Raw genomic sequence first — 20,874 nt, forward strand, 5'->3', positions numbered from 1 at the left:
CCAGGTCAGGAGCATCCCAGACCCTGACATTTCATTGTCATTGGGGTGGGCCCTGGAGACAGAGGTTAATTGGGAGAGGGGAGCAGAGGGCAGCAGACCCTGCAAAGTGTCTATGCTATAATGTACAGTTGTAGTTCAGCAATATCAAGAGGGCCAAAGGTTCTCCACCCCTTCTGGAGACAGTTCTGAGCGAGATGGGCTATAAGGCACCTTCCTATGTTCCCATAACAATCTCGTTTGGGGCTTGGTTGGGAGTTGAAGCATCGCTTGGGTGAAAAAGTGAGCCCCCATGAGTGGACAGAGTACCTGAAAGAGTGCTCTCCCCATTATCACCCATCTTGGAGCCCACAATTTGCAGGTGGTGCCTTGTTGATGGCGCTGCAATTGGGGACCACCCGGTTCATTCTGACCCATGACAGGGCTTTTTCAGTGGTAGCTCCCTGTTTGTGGAATGCCCTCCCGAGTGAGGTGCATCTGTCTCCATCATTATTAACTCTCAGGAGGAATTTGAAAACATTCCTTTGGGCTGCGGAAGTAAGTTTATCATTGGAATTTTCTGGATCTAGTTTTAGTTGTTCTTTTGAAAAAGTGGGATGTGGCCATCCTCCAAAGTTAGCAGTTTTGTTCCACCAGGTCAAATACACACACACACTTTCCCTTTTTGAACTCGCCCGTTCAATACCTTGCACAGGTAAATGACGCCATGATTCAGTAAAGAGTCATTCACATCCCCTCTGCTTGCCAAACAGATTACATTTAGATTAGCCGGATAATCTGCATCGGAAACCTCTTTGGCACTTATTTCCAAATGTAAACAAACCCTGCCGCTCTTTCTCTGTATATTAATATTTGTCATAGATTATACGGAGATTAATTGAAGTTGATATCTAAACCAACGGTTTTTATCTCCAGGATTTAGGAACAGAAGGATTCCTGAAGGCATTTTATATTGCGGAAGGCATTATCCATACAAAGAACAAATTGTTCCTTAGAGCTTCAAATCCTTTGCTCACTTATCTAGCAGTAAGTCCAATTGAACTTAAATGGAAATCACATCTGAGTAGATGTATATGGGGTTACATATTAAGTGTGCAAAAAAGCTTATGGATGCCTGCACAATCCGCAAATTTACTGTTTTTTACCATATGAAAAGTTTGTTTGTTTACCTATCTATTGTTAGAAATAGTTTTAAGATTCCCCTTCAGTCTCATGATACCAGGTAGTTTACAACAAATGCAAATAAAACTCATAATGCATAATGCAATGCAATAAAACAATCATCATCAGAACATGAATTAGAAGCAGATAAGAAATGTAAGCAGAGCAGTTCAACCAAGTTTCTAATAATCATAATATTAATTTATTATTTATACCCTTCCCATTTGTCTGGGTTTCCCCAGCCACACTGGGCAGCTCCCAACAGAATATTAGTATTATTAATAATAAAGGGATAAAACATCAAACATTAAAAACTTACCTAAACAGTTTTAAATGCCCAGCAAATAAATCTGGCATGGAAATGACTTTAAAAGCAATGTCAGTCTTACACCTGCCAGGAAGGCATTACTAAGGCAGGGAGCCACCACAAAGAAGACTCTACTTGTTTTCTCTGTTTCTCAGACAATGAGGAACCAACTTATGCTACTTCTTATCATTGCAAATGAAAAGTTCTTTAAAAAGCACTTCACAAGCTATAGTCCTGTTTGGTATGTCCCCACCCCACCCCACCCGCGATTCCCATTTCACAGACAAGAAATAACTGAGGCTAGCCGTCAAATTGCCAGAAGCAAGACACCGATTTAAAAACAAAAAAGCATCAGAAGATGGGTAGTTCAAAATAAGATGGCTGCCTCATGCGATTAAGGACACTGCACCACAGTTGTTTACAGGCAGCCTTCTGAAACTCTTTGCCTTTAGACAAGTCACTGTCTCTCAGTCCATAGGTGCCAACTCCCTTGGGCCCTGGGTGCCTGAGCACACACAAAATTTCCCATGAAGGGTCTGGGCACCCACAAATTTCGATGCCAGGGCCCCGGGGGCACCCACAGTTGTGGGCCCAAGTTGGCATTCCTGTCTCAGCCTCCACTTGCTTCTGGTCTGTGAAATGGGAATGAGGGGGACAGACCTCGCAGGGTTGTAGTGAGGCCATTTGCAACTTGTCATTTCCAAAGATAAGAGGTAGCAGTAAGCATCTCTTCAAACAGTTTCCTGCTGGGATTTGTGTCCAGTCACCTATTCTTTTCAAAAGCAAAGCAGGACCTGAGCTTGGAAGACCAGCAGTGGAAGCAGCATTTCTAGCCCAGTCCTGAGTATCTTCTCCTTGGTTGACAAAAATGTTAGGTTTTCCTAATATTAATGTGGTCAGTGGTGCTACTCAGAGAGGTGTGTGTGTTTGTAATCTTAGCCTGCATGGCGGCACGCCTGTGAGGTATCGACAATTCAGCACACCTGTGGTATGTTAGCAGTTTGCCTAACTAGCAGGGGGAGTTTACCTGCTGCAATGAATACAGCGATGTGATAGGATAATTGATTATTTTGAATACTGTATTTAAGTTGACCAAATGCTCTGTATCATATCTTGCTATTTTGCTCTCTTGTTTTGTACTCTCTGTTTGACTTGCTAATTGACTAGTGTAGTGTTAAAGAATTTGGTTAATGACTGGGGGAGTGTGTAGTGGTGAGAAGGGGTGTTTTGCAGCTGTTTGATTATTACTTAAAATAAAGCTAAGCAAAGATATTATGGGCAACTTTTTATTCCATCGTCCCAGTCTTGTGCAAACTTGGTTGGCAAAGAAAAGTCCAACAAAAGAGGACAGGAGCAACCTTACTTAGAGAAGCTCCACAGCAGAACGATAGGAATTTAGCCAACAATGGTGTGAATCTCTACCATAGAAACAGGAGCTTCTACAGCTCCACCAATAGACAAGGAGTAAGATGGCCGCCACATGCAAGGCTCACTGGTTGGGGAGGCAGCATTGGCAGTCCCCTCAGACATTCCCCTTGGTTAATTTGCCTTGCGCCTCATAAAGTAGTTTTCTGCCCTCAGGTGTAGTGGAAGATACTATCCCATGTTCAAGTAAGATTCAACTACGAGTCTGGTTGGCTTCTGTGTGTGGAGTGGAGAGGGCGCCATCTTCTCCTTTGCCTCAGGCAGCACAACGTCTTGAGTCGGCCATGATGGGATGTACCCAAATATTCTCCTCAGTGGCAGAATCTGTAGCTTCCTTGCTTGGTTGCAGAGGGCCCCGATTGAACCAGGGTGTGAGCTGGAGGGGTACGACTCATTTGTATGTTTTATTTCCACATTATTTACATAATGTGTGTGGAAACGGTAGATGCCAGGCCATGGCTAACAGATGGATTGCATTTCTTATGGAACGCCATCTGCATCATTTCTAGGGTGGCACGAAAAGAAGCAATTGTTAGGAGGCGTTTGGGGACAATGTTGGCTAATTGATGCCTCAGCTGATACAACTCTCAAGGCTGGGCGAGGAACTAAAAGTGCGAAGAAGGGCAGAAAATGCTTATCCTTTTTATTTTGTTTATTTTATTCATTCAAAATATTTCAACACCATTTTCAATTCAGGATTTCCAGAGTCACAATGGAATGTTGCAGAACCTTTTGTGTCAAAAGCAATTCCTAGGAACTGCATTTTCCATCACCAACATCTCCACAGTTAGATGAAATGTGATTTCAGCATTGCTTTTAACCTTGCATGATCCTTTTAACCTTTACAGCCCTCAACAAGTTGCAGGACATTCTTCTGAAGCAGGGACCCCCCTGATTCAGAGCCCAAAGGCCCCCCGCTTCAGAAGTGCGCTCCTCAGTTCATGGTGTGCTGTAAAATGTGATGTGCCAGAGAGGGTGGGCCTTGCCAGCGTACCTCCATTCTCCTTTGTGTCGTCACATGAGGGAAATCAATGGCCACGTATGGCTCAATGGAGGTTTCAATCCTGTACTCACTTAACTGGGAGCAAGTCCCATCGAACACAAAGGAGTTTACTTTCGAGTAGGGTTGTGAAAGATTACACAGTAAACATGCTGTCTGTTGACTACAGAATTCAGGCTTCACATGGCAGTTGGTAATTTAACAGATAATATTAACTAACTAGGTTATTTACAACACCCTGTTCCAGCTCTTAATGCAGGCCTGCAGCAGGTTTTCATAGCTCAAGGGAACTATACTCTGAATACAGGCCTGCAGAAGGTTTCATAGCTCAAGGGAAGGGTGAAGTCCAGAAGCTAGGCATGCTTAAGAAAGAGTGAACAGTTAATTCACTGTCCCTGAATACATCATGTTAGGCAGCGTAATGAAGGTGAACATGGATGAAACGGGGGAGATTGGGAGCATAATACTAAACCAACTAAGATGGAATTTTCCCGACAGAGGGGCAATGAAGAAGAGTTTGGATTTGATATCCCGCCTTTCACTCCCTTTAAGGAGTCTCAAAGCGGCTAACATTCTCCTTTCCCTTCCTCCCCCACAACAAACACTCTGTGAGGTGAGTGGGGCTGAGAGACTTCAGAGAAGTGTGACTAGCCCAAGGTCACCCAGCAGCTGCATGTGGAGGAGCGGGGAAGCGAACCCGGTTCACCAGATTACGAGACTACCGCTCTTAACCACTACACTGAACTGGCTTTCAATGAGAAAAATTCAGCAAATAATGAAAGTGTTAAGAAAGTTGTTGTTCAGTGGTGTGCCTCACACAGCTACAGTTCTCAGAGCAGCTTAATCACAGAATTGTAGCGTTGGAAGGGACCCTGAGGATCATCTAGTCCAACTCCCACAATGCAGGAATATGCAACTGTCCCATACAGGGATTGAACCCGCAACCTTGCTGTTATAATCACCGTGCTTTAACTAACTGAGCTGATCACTGCCTCTTCTCTGGGAATTGTGGCTCTGCGAGGGAAACAGAGCTAAATAATCTCCAAGGCCTGTAACAAGGCTCTGCTTCCCAAGATTCTTAGGGGGAAGACATGACTGTTTATAAAGTGGTACGATACTGCTTTAACTGTATAGTGCAGACGGGGCTTGAGGAAGCTGGAGGAGGAGTGATTCCCCCTGGACTGTATGTAAGGAAGAAGGCAAATCAAGGTTGATGGGGCAAGCATCCCATTTGCCCTAATGGCCCAGAATCCCCTGGTTTTGGTGTTACTGCAACATGTCGGCACACGCTTGCTGCTACAGAGACTGCTGCTGGCTCTTCCAACAGACACCGAGTTGCTGGGATCAAACAAATACTTTCGGTATGACTTAGGCACATCGCCACGAGCCTTGTTTGATCCAAGCACTCCGTTCACGATGAGGAACAGCAACAAGTCCATTCTAGCGAAAGCTCTGGAGGTGTCAACTGCCAAGAGGACTCAGGCTACAAGGACACCTGAGAGAACATCGTTCTCCATTGCTGGTGAAGGAGCATTCCTCCATCCCACTCCAACAAGAAGGGAGGGAGGATATTTATGTATTTATTTCAAGAAATTGTACCCAGATCTTTATCCAAAAAGGCTCACAAGAGCGGCTTACATACAGTCAATTAAAACAAGGCAGTCTCTGCCAGCAGGCTTGCCATCTTAAAAATAAAATAAAAAGAATTCCCAGCATCCTTACAGTTCCCGGATTCCTGGGAGGGTGTGAAATGTGCTTTTAAATGTATGATGTACACTGAGCCAAATAATAATAATAATAGTAATAAATAGTAATAAAGCCATTGCCTCGGTTTTTTTTGGGGGGGGGGGCAAAGGTGACGAAATGTGAAGGAAGCTGATAAGCAACCTTTGCAGCCATCCAGAGGCGGCCCGCCTCCAGCTGCACCATGTGTGTTGCAACCTTCCCCCAGCTGCTTGTCTTCCATCTGGCCTGTCGCAGCTGAGCAATGAGGCTCTTTCTGCTTTCCGCTGACCCAGAAGTGCCGGCAACCTTCCTCCCCATTAGGGGGAACGGGCAGACATAAAGAGATAATTGGAGGATTCAGGTTGACTGTAAAAAGGGACTGAGGGTGATAAATCTTTAGGGCCTGTGGCGTTAAATTCCTCACGCTGTCCCTCATGACTCTTTACTGCGATCTTTTCTCTGGCAAGGCCAGGCATCCGTTGTTCAAGGCGCAAAGACTCAGAGGGAGAGAGAGAGAATTATTCATCTGTTCACCTAAGACAGGAGAGTTGGCAGCTGGGAGCCTGGAGCTGTTACCCGCTGTAGCCTCTTACCCAAACGTACCCCCTCTCTGCTAACAACCCCGTCAGCTCAGCCAGGGTGGTGTACTGGTTAAAAAAGGTAAAGGGACCCCTGACCATTAGGTCCAGTTGTGGCCGACTCTGGGGTTGCGACGCTCATCTCGCTTTATTGGTCGAGGGAGCCGGCGTACAGCTTCCAGGTCATGTGGCCAGCATGACTAAGCCGCTTCTGGCAAACCAGAGCAGCGCACGGAAACACCGTTTACCTTCCCGCCGGAGTGGTACCTATTTATCTACTTGCACTTGACATGCTTTCAAACTGCTAGGTTGGTAGGAGCAAGGACCGAACAACGGGAGCTCACTCCGTCACGGGGATTTGAACTGCTGACTTTCTGATCGGCAAGCCCTAGGCTCTGTGGTTTAACCCACAGCGCCACCCGCGTCCCTTGGTGTAGTGGTTAGTGTTCTGCAAATATTCAAGCAACTCCCTAGCATGCAACTTCCGGAACCCACCGCCACAAGATGGGATTTATAGTTTGAAAGAGGGGATTAGAACAAATTCATGGGGAATAGGTCTATACATACTCATCATGGTCCTTTTGCACCACACATTTAAAACCGTAACATACCACTTTAAATAGCGGCAGTTTTGCCCTAAAGGATTTTGGGAACTGTAGTTTGACAAGGGCGCTGAGAGTTGTTAAGAGACACACACCCCTCCATTGTTCCCCTCAGAAAGCTACAATTCCCAGCGTGGTTTAACAATCCATCCATCTTCCTAGGGAACATTCCCGCATCAATACATTTTATTTTAAAAATGTGTGGCTGGTGTTGCTTAAAAACTATAAAAACAAAGCACATGGTGTTCAGGGGAGAGGAGGGAAAAGGCAGATCAGTTCTTGAAGCCCAGATCAAAGTGGTGAGTTGTAAGGTGGCAATTCTACCCGGGGCAAGCTGGGTTGCTTTTCCCTTGCTTGAATTGTGGTGGGTTGCTCCTATTTTGGGGGGTTGGTGGGTTGGTCCAGACAGAGTGTCCTTTCCCCATGCCTGCTTCCGCATTTTGCAGCTGAGTGTTCTTTCTGACACACAGGGGCAGAGGGAGGAGGAACTTCCTGAAGCTGCTCTTCTATTGGCCAATGGATGGATGGGCCCAGGCTGGTCTGATTAATAATAATAATAATAATAATTAATAATAATTAATAATAATAATTTATTTATACCCCGCTCATCTGGCTGGGTTTCTCCAGCCACTCTGGGCGGCTTCAAACAGAATATTAAAATACAATAACCTATTAAACATTAAAAGCTTCCCTAAACAGGGCTGCCTTCAGATGTCTTCTAAAAGTCTGGTAGTTGTTTTTCTCTTTGACATCTGGTGGGAGGGCGTTCCACAGGGCGGGCACCACTACCGAGAAGGCCCTCTGCCTGGTTCCCTGTAACTTGGCTTCTCACAGCGAGGGAACGGCCAGAAGGCCCTCAGCACTGGACCTCAGTGTCCAGGCAGAATGATGGGGGTGGAGATGCTCCTTCAGGTATACTGGACCGAGGCCATTTAGGGCTTTTGCACAGGTGGCAGATTGATGTTGAACCAACCAATAGTAAGGGAGAAAAGGAAGAGGCCAGGAGACAGGCTGCCAGTGCTTGCTAGGAAACTTTGCACAATTGCATTAATGCAAACTTCTCTCTTGTGTAGCCAGAGAAAATGTACTGGGCGGTTACTACAGCACGAAGCTGTAGCAGCACTAATCACTTTCTAGGCACAGAAGGTGGGACATGAAGGGGGGCGGGAGTCAGCAATTATGGCCTGTGCTGGGTGCATAGAACTGGAACAAGGATTTCCTACTGACTCCTGCAATTTTGTTTGCTCTCTTATCACAGCGTTCCTCAAATTTCTGATAGCTTGAAAGCAAGTTGAGCTAGGAGTCAGGACTCACACTCACTTTTATAATGCGTCATTCTTTTCCACGCTCTCCCAGCAGCTCCTGACAAGAGGCTGGTCTTGGAGCATCAGCAGAGAAGCAACAGGCATCCTCCTCTGAGAGAGAGTCAATCTGCTATTCATCAGGAGAATGGTGAATGATCTGATACAGAGGAATTGCCTACCCCACAGCCGAGGCTGATGAGAAGGGAGGCAAAATCTAGAACAGTAGCTCATGCAGAGGGGCAACAGGTACCCTCCTCCACCATTGATGGTGTTTCTGGCTCACTGGAGCCCTTAAATGAATTTATTTCTCATGGCATAGCTCGGGATCGCCTGCTCTACCAGCTTGCTATTCCTCATAATAGATCCCTTCATGGTCTTTACTCCAACGCTGCCTGGAGCTGGCATTAAACTACTTTTTATCCCTTCTTTCTGGCCTTTTCAATTACTTTGTGTTTGCTTGATCTGCTACCAGAATATACCCTGCGGTTCCCCTGTTTTAGCCTCTGCTAAACCCTTCAGTCCGCGTCCTCTCTGGTGACAAAAAGTATGTGGAATTGGCTAAAACGGGGAAATTCCTGTTCTCACAATACTTGGAAAGAATGAAAAATCTTTTCTGCTTCTTCTACTCCTCCTCTTTTTTCTTCAGAAAGTGAAAAGAAATAACAGAAGAGCACATCCAGTACTTTACGAATGTTTGCGGTGGCTTTGCCCAGAGGGTTCCCTAAAGGGACAGGATGAGGAATGGTCGCAGTCTCTCTTTGACCTGGCGGCGGCTTTTTGAAACATGTCCACAACCCAACCCCACGGTCCAGTGAGAGAAAACACATGCATTGGAAGGAAAATTGAGAACCCAGTACACATCATCCATTTAAAGCGCAGTTAATTCATATGTCCCCCCCCACCCCCCCAAAAAAAAGAATCATGGGAACTGTAGTTTGTTAAGTGTGTTGGGAATTGTAGTTCTGTGGGCGGTAAACAACAGTTGCTAGGAATCTTGCACAGAAGCCATGTGCTTAGAAATGGCTGGTTCCAGTCAAAACAGACAATACAGGGCTAGAAGTGAGTGAAAGGCAGCTTCTTCTCTTTCCAGCTGAATGGCTGAATTATGCACAGACAAAATATTCCCCGTGGAAGCTGGCCAGGGCGGCGGCGGCTGCACAGCAAAGCAAATTTTCTCACCTTGGGGGTGTGCTCAACCACAGGCCCTGCTGAACTTCCTCATCCACAGCATCAATCTGGGAAGACCACCTGCTGCTCCATGTAGACATTTTGGTCTTTCGCTGCCAAAGCAAGTGTGGTGGCAGCAGGGTTTTCTCTCCATCTCTCTCTCTCTCTTTGTCATCTACAAGTGTGCACTCCCAAAAGGACCCAAAAGAGTCTGAAGCAGAGACCAGAGGAAGATCCTGCGCTGCCGAATCCAGGGTGCCCCAAACGCCGGAATTTATGCCATTATAAAGTGGCCTCTTAGGGAAAGTATTACTGTATTGTATTGTAGTCAATGTTATCCCTACTCAAAGTAAACATTGAAATTAATGGCCATGGGCATGTTAGGTCCAGTAATTTCAATGGGTCTACTCTGAGTATAATGGGAGTTTGTTGTTGCTTAGTTGTGTCCGACTCTTCGTGACCCCATGGACCAGAGCACGCCAGGCACTCCTGTCTTCCACTGCCTCCTGCAGTTTGGTCAAACTCATGCTGGTAGCTTCGAGAACACTGTCCAACCACCTCGTCCTCTGCCGTCCCCTTCTCCTTCTGCCCTCCATCTTTCCCAACATCAGGGTCTTTCCCAGGGAGTCTTCTCTTCTCATGAGGTGGCCAAAGTATTGGAGCCTCAGCTTCAGGATCTGTCCTTCCAGTGAGCACTCAGGGCTGATTTCCTTCAGAATGGAGAGGTTTGATCTTCTTGCAGTCCAGGGGACTCTCAAGAGTCTCCTCCAGCACCACAATTCAAAAGCATCAATACTTTGGCGATCTAACTAATGGGAGTTAGAGACAACCATAATCAATAACACTATGAACCTCACTTGGTTGAGCTCGGGCCAGTCTCTGCCTCTCACAAGGTTGTTGAGAGGATAAAAAAGGGGGGGGGGGGAGAATAACCACCTAGAGCTCCTTGCAGGAAAGTGTACATTGTTATGAGTTTGTGGGTACCAGACCCCTATAATCCTTTTAAGTGTTAAAAGTTAAATAAGCCAGGCTAGCTTCCTGGGTGATGGGCCATTAAGATAACAAAGGAAAGGGGATTCTGTGCCAGATAAAAATGGGTGGGGCCCCTCTTAGATACTTGGAAGGACAAAGCCAGAGTTTGAGAGCAGGAGTTTGCTGTGATGTGACCTGGAGAAAAAACCTCCATGATGGAAAGGCAGAGAGAGAGAGAGAGAGAGACTGAGCACCATGGGTGATTTATGCCTGAATCCAGGGCTATGGCTATTGGAGAAACCAGCCACTTCTGGGATGTTAATGCTGGGAGCCCCTCCACTGTAGGCTCAGGTGGTATATACAGTGGTACCTCGGTTTAAGAACAGTCTGGTTTAAGAAAGATTTGGTTTACAAACTCTGCAAAACCGGAAATAGTGTCTTGGTTTGAGAACTTTATCTTGGTCTAAGAACGGAATCCAAACGGTGGAAGGGCACCGGCGGTGGGAGGCCTCATTAGGGAAAGCGCACCTTGGTTTATGAACGGTTTTGGTTTAAGAATGGACTTCCAGAACAGATTAAGTTCATAAACCAAGGTACCACTGTATGTGAAAATAAACCATATATCCTAAAGACACCACATTCTCCACTGTGCCTCATTCCCAAAAGGAAAATCGAACCCTAGCTGAACACCTGGAACTCCTGGAATCTTGCACCTCTCAGAGTTTAGGGGTGGCATGCAACAATATAAATGCAACAAATAAATAAGCCTATTACTGTTATTATTTTGCATTAGCATCTCAAGGTACAAAACTCTCTGCAGACCATAATTTTGAAGTAAATGTGATTTACAGCCAATTCTTTCCCCCTTTTTCTTTTGCGTTGCAAAAGAGAAAAGCATTATAAAACATGACACCACAAAGCGAAATGTTATCTGGGTGACACTTCAACAGAACTGCGTGTGCTTTGTGACTGCCGCCCCCATCCATTCTGTACCATGGAAACCCAAAATCTACACTCTGAATTAAGGTATACAAATACGAACCCTTGCCAACTTTGCATAATTTATTCTGCTAGCTACAGGGAGGGACAAGGTGCATGTAAAACCTTGCATCCTGGAAATTAGGAATTCTTTCCTGAGCATCTCTCTGGCTCCTCGGATTTCATCAGACGTTTGAGGTTCTCTCTGTAGTCATGAGGGCTAGAAACCTCCCCGCCCCCCAATACTTCTTTAAATTGAAAACTGGGATTAAAAAAGTAAAGTTGGTTTTAGCTGCGTCCACTCTTTCTTTTACATGTTATTTTAATAGAAACCACCACTTTTCCCCTGCAACTACCACCTTCTTGTTTTGTTTCCAGCAAAATTCATTTATAGATAAGCCCCTGCCAATGAACTAGTGTGGGGGAAGAATCATTGTTCCATGAGATTCCTATTATGAAAATGGTCAAGGTCTTGTTTGAAGGAGTGCCTGTTGTTGTTATTGCTATGACAACCCTAATCATAATTTTTTTGGGAGGGGGGACGGGACCATTTAACCCTGGAGAACTATCGCAGTTGGTCAGACATCTTAAACATTAATCATTTTTTTTGCTGGCTGGGTGATGTCATCTGTTTCCTTTTGGTGGGAGAGAAAGGTGATAACTGCCCGTCTGTCTGGCAATGTTCCATCAAAGCGTTCCTCTTCCGCCAGCAAGAGTTATCGAACTTAATTGATACAGACGGCAAAACTTCATATGGGAACGCAGGAAGCAGCCTTGGTACTAGGTCAAATAAGTTATACTCAGAGTAGACCTGCTGAAATCAATTAGCTGAACTCAGTCATGTTCATCAGTTTCAGTGCTCAGACTCAATGGAGCCTCTTGTTGTTCTACCTGGAGATGCCAGCCAGGGATTGAAATTGGGACCCTCTGCACACAAACCAGATACTCTGCCACTGACCCAGCCCCCCCCCCCCCCCAGAATACCATATTTCCTAAAAATGCTTCTCATTATGTGCCAGAGGCCAAAGCTTCAGTGCCCTGATGCTCTTCTTTGCACCTCTCTCTCTCTCCCGTAACTAGTTAAAAAGCCCATTTCCTCAATTTATGCAGGGTGCAGATTTTGCTCTTAGGATCACAGAATTGTAAAGTTGGAAGAGACCCTGAGGGTCATCTAGTCCAACCCCCTGCAATGCAGCTGTCCCATATGGGGATCGAACCTGTGACCTTGGGGTCGTCAAGACCATGCTCTAACCAACTGAGCTAAGCTGCATTCTTATTTTATTTTTTTAGCAAGGTACAGCCCTCCCCATATGCTTTCTGCTCATTTACTACTTTTTATATTGTGATTTTATGCTCTGTGATCTACAGGTATAGGGCGGCATACAAATTTAATTAATAAAGTGATAAATAAATAAATAAATAAATAAATAAATTGATGATGATGATGATGATGATGATGATATCACAGTTTTGCCAGGTAGCTCAAGGCCAGCAGTTGTGGTATATTCAGAGGGCCACACACTGAGGCACTGACCAGCCCAGACGTTGGCCACATTCACTCCATATATTTAGAATTCTACTACAGTGGTACCTCGGGTTAAGTACTTAATTCGTTCTGGAGGTCTGTTCTTAACCTGAAACTGTTCTTAACCTGAAGCACCACTTTAGCTAATGGGGCCTCCCGCTGCCGCCACGCTGCCGGAGCACGATTTCTGTTCTCATCCTGAAGCAAAGTTCTTAACCCGAGGTAATATTTCTGGGTTAGCGGAGTCTGTAACCAGAAGCGTCTGTAATCTGAAGCGTATGTAACCCAAGGTACCACTGTATAGGGAAGGAATTTTTTTTTTTAAAGTTTAATGTTTTATTATGTTTTTATATATGTTGGAAGCTGCCCAGAGTGGCTGGAGCAACCCAGTAAGCCGTGTGGGGGTGTAAATAATAAACTTATCGTTATGGGATGGGACGCCCCTATTTCCATCGGAGAAATGTCGGAGGGTGTGGAATGCGTTGGGTGAATGCGGCCCTGCTGAGCTTCATCCCAGCTTCAGGTCGTGGCCCGGAAACTCAAGGATTTCGCTGTCAAAATTGCAAGAGGCAACAGCTCTTTGCAAGGCCTTCTCCCATCCCAAACGTAAAATCCCTCTTGGAAACACTTGGAGGCTGGCGACTTGTCCTTTTAAGACCCTAGGCTTCAGCATCCTCCTTGCTTCTTCCCCAAGACCACCCTGTAAGGCTGGATGACATCATGGGGCACTTGAAAAGACCACTTGTGTTTTGGTGGGAATTTGCAAAGTGGCCCATTAAAAGCACACTTTTTTTTTTAAGGGGGGAGGGAGGGAGTGCAAGGGAGAACATGTCTAAGCACTGCAAGCTTTCAAACTGGCGAGCCCCATTTGAGAACTCCCCCACCCCCCCTTCTCCTAACATACTGGTGTAAAGCTGCTGTAGATGAAAGCTCTGGGTTGTGCATTTTACAGTCAATTGTCTCGCCCAAAGGCTAGTTATCACTCCCCGGTTGTGTTATTGCAGTTAATCCAGTTAAATGCCTTTGGGATTGTCAGACCCGCAGCTGAATTCCTTGCTCCTTCTATTAACATGCTTTGTTTAGAAAGAGAAAAGGCCTGTTGTTTAAAAAACCCACTGGGAGCTCAGCGAGACGGCGGCGTGGGTGGGGAGGGTACATAGCTGCGGTGCTTAATTTCTACAGTAAAAGAGAGGTGCCGGGACTTATGTCCGCCTGGCCCGAGATGCTCTTTGGCCTCCCCAGGATTACCGTTCTGTATGTATTCATGCAGTGCTTAAAGGCTTGAAGTCACTTCCACGTAGGTTAAACCACAGAGCCTAGGACTTGCCGATCAGAAGGTCGGCGGTTCGAATCCCCGCCACGGGGTGAGCTCCCGTTGCTCGGTCCCTGCTCCTGCCAACCTAGCAGTTCGAAAGCACATCAAAAGTGCAAGTAGATAAATAGGTACCCCTCCGGTGGGAAGGTAAACGGCGTTTCCGTGCACTGCTCTGGTTCGCCAGAAGCGGCTTAGTCATGCTGGCCACATGACCTGGAAGCTGTATGCTGGCTCCCTCGGCCAATAAAGTGAGATGGTCAGGGGTCCCTTTACCTTTATAGTACAGTGGTACATCGGGTTACATATGCTTCAGGTTACAGACGCTTCAAGTTACAGACTCCGCTAACCCAGAAATAGTATCTCAGGTTAAGAACTTCAGGATGAGAACAGAAATTGTGCGGCGGTGGCAGGAGGCCCCATTAGCTAAAGTGGTGCTTCAGGTTAAGAACAGTTTCAGGTTAAGAACAGACCTCCGGAATGAATTAAGTACGTAACCAGAGTTACCACTGCATATTGCAGTTGGGCAGTGAGGACTGAGAAAGGAGCTTGCTAAGGACACACGCTAAGTTCGGTTCTGAGGTGAGATGTACAATGTCATCCCATGCGCACTTTCCATTGAACTTAGTGGGAATTACTTCCAAATGAACATGTGTAATGCACTGTACTTTTAACCAGAGATGCTCCCAGTGCAGTTCTTTTAACCATTTTGGTGTAGCTGCTCCTTAGAAACCACCCTCCCCTCGCAAACCGGTTTTCATTAAACACTCCCCAACAAGTCTCTAGTCCTCAAGCCTATGGAGAAACTGGCAGAAACGTGTGTGATAAATGTGGGATGTAATCCACTGGGAGCACTCAAATAGAACATTCCTTGTTTTCCTAGAGTGGACATGCAACAGGATGTTTGGTCCAGCCAATGAAACACTTCCTGTTTCCTCCTTGGCTGGAGCATCCTTCCTTTTGCATGTGACTACTGTCCAGGTAACAAAAGGACAAGGCACACAGCATTCCCCACCTCTCTTTGACTTCCTCCGTTGTTGGAGCAGCTTTTAGACACTGGGATTATCTGCCTATGGGATAGCTCCACATGTATATACTTTGTAACTACGGTAAGTCTGCCTTCAGGGATCCAACTGTGAACTGAATGTGAGTAAACTACTTTTATATACTTTACACAAGATTGTGGCATGGTTATTCTTTTAAGAGGGATATAAGGGAACGTACCAGGAACCTACTAGTGAGAGGCTTACACAAGCAACCAGCTACCCACTGTGCATTTAAAAGGGGAATGTGAAACTCTGCTAAGTAAAGGAACTTGCTAGCGCAGGTTAGGAAGGATATTAATAAATAATATATCCTCTCCTGCATCCCTGGATTTTCCCACAATAAATAGCAAAATCTCAGGAGATCAGGAAGGGAGTGGGAAGCAGAGAGCAGGACTATCACTGATTCAGACTTTCTTGCTGTCCATGAACTTAGCAGATGCAGCAGGAGAAAGGATGTTCAATCAAGCAAATGTATGAGACGCTGCCTGGCTTGCGTTGCATAATTGATGCCGACTGCAGAATCCAGCTTTTCTCAGCTGCTCTGCAGGGTCATGTTGTGCAGAGATCTTACCCCACCCCGACACCCGAGATTGACACATGCCAAACGTATACGTTACCGTCAAGCTATTTATATCGCCCTATGCAGTCTTTGCTCTGGACCTAAAGACTTTGCCTGTGCATTCACATTTGACATTTCGTGATCTGAAATCCAGGCGAATACCACATACTGAAAAATGCACGGACTTTTGGGGAATCCAGAGTCGGGGTGGGGGATGTGTGTGTTGCCTCGATGGAAAAGCAGAGCAAAATACCAGATGACAACAGCATACCATTAAAGATCAGGGTTGCAAATCTGCACTGATTAATCTGTTAGGTCAGGCTTGTATTTTAAGGTTTTCAGTGCTGGGCTGGTTGCCATAGGAGACCAAGAATGCTATGCTGGCAACTAAGTGTAATAATAATAATAATAATAATAATAATAATAATAATAATAATAATAATAATAATAATTAATAATAATAATACACCCATCCACTCTGGGCGTCTTCCAGCAAAATATAAAAACACAATAAAACCTCAAACATTAAAAACTGACCTTCAAATGTCTTCTAAAAGTCAAATACTTGTTTATCTCCTTGACATCTGATGGGAGGGCGTTCCACAGGGCGGGCGCCACTACCGAGAAGGCCCTCTGCCTGGTTCCCTGTAGCTTCACGTCCCGCAGTGAGGGAACTGCCAGAAGGACCTCGGGGCCGGATCTTAGTGTCCACGCTGAATGATGGGGATGGAGACACATGATGAAATGCAGGAGAAGCTTCCCATCCTTCTCACACTGTGGTGCAAAAGTGTGCACTTTATTTATTTTTTGCCCTTCTTCCTTGCCTTGTCCTCACTCTGGATGCTTTGAGTACTTGAGTAAATGTAGTAATTTCTAATGTGGCTATTGCGGTAATATGGTTTCTCTGGTGGTGCGGGCTCTCCGATATAGTTCCTTACTGGGGGCACAAGGTACCCTCGGGACAACACTGCCCTTCATTTGCTAGAGGGCTGTGGCTGAGTGGAAGAGCATCCGCTTTGCATGCAGAAGGTCCCAGGTTCAATCCCCAGCGTCTCCACACAGTGTGGGTGCTGGAGAGAACTGCTGCTGGTCCGTTTAGACCATGGGTAGGCAAACTAAGGCCCAGGGGCCGGATCCGGCCCAATCGCCATCTAAATCTGGCCCGCGGCTGGTCCGGGAATCAGCGTGTTTTTACATGAGTAGAATGTGTCCTTTTTATTGAAAATGCATTTCTGGGTTATTTGTGGGGCATAGGAATTTGTTCATCCCCCCCCAAAAAAAATAGTCCGACCCCCCACAAGATCTGAGGGACAGTGGACCTGCCCCCTGCTGAAAAAGTCTGCTGACCCCTGGTGAAGCTAGATGGACCAGTGCTTTGACTCAGGCAGGGTAAGGCAGCTTTCCGTGTCCCCCACGCAGGAGGTAATCTTCTAAGATGGTGCCTTCTGCTCCAACATGTACAGTGGTACCTCGGGTTACATACGCTTCAGGTTACAGACTCCGCTAACCCAGAAATAGTACCTCGGGTTAAGAACTTTGCTTCAGGATGCGAACAGAAATCAGGCAGCGGGAGCGGGAGGTCCCATTAGCTAAAGTGGTGCTTCAGGTTAAGAACAGTTTCAGGTTAAGAACGGACCTCCGGAACAAATTAAGTACTTAACCCGAGGTACCACTGTATTTGGAACATTTTTTCTCCAAGCAGGCACCCCCTTCCAAAACACTTCATCATATATTATGCAGATTTACAGCTCAATCCTATACATGTTTAATTGGAACACAGGGCGATGCCCAAGCAACTCATTCCATCATTGCAAGGATTTCTGCTTGCGCAATGGAACTCCCCTCTCTTCTTCCCCTGTGTGCCCCCTAAATATTTTCCCCAACCCTCCAGAGAATAGGGGAGGGTGCAAGGTGTGTACAAGCGAGAATTCCCCCATGAAAGTGGAAATCTTTGTAGTGATGGACTATGCTAGTTGGATACCAACCCAAGACCCACTATATTCAGCAAAGAAATCATTTAGTCAGATTTAAACTGATTAAAAATCATTGGATTTTATTAATCAGCCAATTTTTTTTTAAAAAAACAGGTAATATAGCGTTACTAACAATAAAATACATGTACCAATTTTCTTTTTTTTATAACCTTTATTGGTTTTTCAGTTACATACTCCACATACACATATTGTATTGCATTTTACATTTATTCTTGCTCCTAAGAGCTGGCTTTCCTCCTTCCTTCTTCTGGCTTTTTTATATTGCATATAATTTTTTCGCATTGTCTCCATCCATTTTGTATATTGTTCTTCTTCTTCCATATTTGTCCATAGAATATCTATAAACAAATAAATCCTTCTATATATACAATTCTTGTTGTCTGTCTATATTCATTTACAGCTACTTTCAGTTACATTAGTCACATTATACTTTTTACTTCTTATTGTTTTTATTATCCAATGAATTTCTTTATATTTCACATTATGAGGTTTGTTTCAGTTCTGCTGGTTTCACTATTTCACCTTATCTTTCCTATGTACGACATAAATTTTTCCCATTCTTTTTGAAATGTTTCATCGCCCTGTTGTCGAATTTCCCCCGTTAATTTAGCTATTTCAGCGTATTCCATTACCTTCTGTCGCCATTCTTCCACTGTTGGCAATTGCTGTTGTTTCCAAACCTGGGCTAATAATAACCTCGCCAATGTTGTTACATATAAGAACAATTTCTGATCTGTACCAATTTTCATTTCGCAACATGATATATTTATTCATCAGTAGCGCCGAAGTGTGAGTTAGCGCTTGTGCATGAGACGGAGGAATCGGAAATGTATATCTCATCCCTGGAAGGAAGCAGAGCATGGCAAGCACCTCTTGCTTCTAGAGAAAGTGAGTAAACGTTAATCTTTAACAGGGTTGCATGGAAGTCAATTGGACAGCTGCACCAGTTCGGTTGCGTAAACTCCAACTGGGTTCTTGGCTTCCAGAAGGCCAAGGAGGGGCTGAATCAATAGGAGATGGGTTTAATGTGTAACTCAAAGGCTGTGATGTTGACTTTGAACTTCTCCTGGCCCTGCCTCAAATATACCCAGGAAGACAGAAACCCAGGCAGCTCTAGCAGTGCCAAGCAAAGTCTCCCTGTCTGCGAAACTCCACCCAACTTCCATGGCCGCAACTTGAGTCAAGAAATGTCAAACAATTTAATCACCTGACTTTATCTCAGCTGTGTAAATGTAATGCTTCTGAATAGGGAAGCGACGTTTCCTTTGTTTCTAGAAGGTGCACACATGTCTTGAGGCAGGCACTAACTTGAAAGAAGCATTTGCCCTGTGCATGAGAGACAGGGTGGAAACTGAGGCGACCCTGGAAAAAGAGAAAATACATCATCCCCAAAAGAGAGGCCAAGAGGCCAGAGATTTGTACAAAATTTGCCAAGTGTGTATGCATAGAGTAGGGCACATGGTAAAGGCAAACACCTCTTTTAGACCAGTGGTGTCCAAACTTTTTTCAAGGAGGGCCAGATTTGATAAAGCGAAGGGCTGTGGGGGCCGACCAAAGTTGTTGACTTTTTTTTAAAAGGATTGAAGCATAGCTGTCAACTTTTCCCTTTTTTTAAGTGAAATTCCCTTATTCCAAATAGGATTCCTTGCAAGAAAAGGGAAAAGTTGGCAGCTATGGATTGAAAAAGTTGTTTTTTAATGATTTTACCTCAGAGTTGTTGAGCTTGTTTTAGGGAAATAAACTGCCACAGGAGTTGGATTAAACTGACTGGCGGGCAGGATTGCACCCCCAAAAGATATTTTGGATATGCCGGTTTTCCATTCTCCCGACATTTCCTGACCTGATAATTTCTGCCTTTGAATGGGATCTTTCACACAACTTTAAGAGCTGTCATTTCCATCTGATTCTTTTTTTTAAATAAAAAACCCTATTTGCAATCCTGTTAACTTAGAAAATCGCAGGAATGTTGCACTGTGTTTTCATGGGAGAAATTTGGGGCGGTATCCTGGCACACAGTACTTTCCCACTGTTTAAAAAGCCACTGTTGCATAATGCAACAGGTGTTGTTGCTGCTGCTGCTGCAGTGCAAAAGGGAATGTTTGAAATTGGGGCAGAAGCGCGAGGATTATAACCAGGAAAACCAACGCAATAAACCCCAGGTCTGAATGCAGCCATAAAATGGCACTTGCTGTCTCCTGTGTGCATAAACACCTGTGTTAAAAATGCAAAGCAGGAATCTATTTTGGTGCTAAGTGGTATATAAAATATTATTATTATTATTATTATTAGGAGAGGGGAATCATCTGCTTGCTTAATCCAAGCATTGACTGTAAACTTTCTATCCAATTACTCTGAGGAGTAATTCAATAGTAGTCATTAAGTCTCATCCATAGGATGGAAATGGTTGCTTTCTTTTGGCTTTTCACCTGTTGTTGGACTGTTGGTTGGTTGGGGACCATTTGACTGTTTTATGGAAGGGAGGTTGGACTGGATGGAGTGATCAGGAAGCTACAAGGAGAACGAGATGGTTATAAGAGCACCACGGTGCCTGAATTCCTGATTTGCATGTGAGGCTCTTCTTTTTTAAGATATATATTTTCATGGTGTTGTATTCTGATGTTGTATCTTCATGCATTTTTAAAATATGATTCGCTTTAGTTTTTTCCTTTATTTTATGTACATTGTTTAGAGAGGTGGATTGTTTAATTACGTTACATAAAATGAGGTTTTTTTATATTATGATTGCTTTATTCATTTGTTGCATTTATATACCACTTTTTCCTCCAGGGAGGCTAGGCCAAGATGATGACTTGCTGAAGGTCACCAAGCGGGGATTTGAATACTGGTTTTCCAAGTCCTACCTAATCTGACACGCTGGCTCTCAGCAGTAGCTGCATTGGATGTGGAATCTGTATTTTTACATCTTTTTTATTGAGATATGTAAACCACACACACACACACACACACACACACACACACACACAAAAAACATCTCCAAGTTAATAATAATAATAAATTATTTATACCCCGCCCTTCCCAGTTTAAAAACCGGGCTCAGGGCGGCTAACAGCAAATATAAAACATTGATTCGAATGCGACTTAAAAACAGCATAAAACAGCATAAAATACACTATAAAATGCAGCATCAATATCAATAGAATTCAAAAATTCAGAGGTCATGTGGGGGGGGGGAGGGTTTCTTCATAGAAGAGGAAAGGGGAA

This window comes from Podarcis bocagei (genome assembly GCF_964188305.1).
Source record: "Podarcis bocagei genome assembly, chromosome: 14".
Classification (NCBI taxonomy): domain Eukaryota; kingdom Metazoa; phylum Chordata; class Lepidosauria; order Squamata; family Lacertidae; genus Podarcis; species Podarcis bocagei.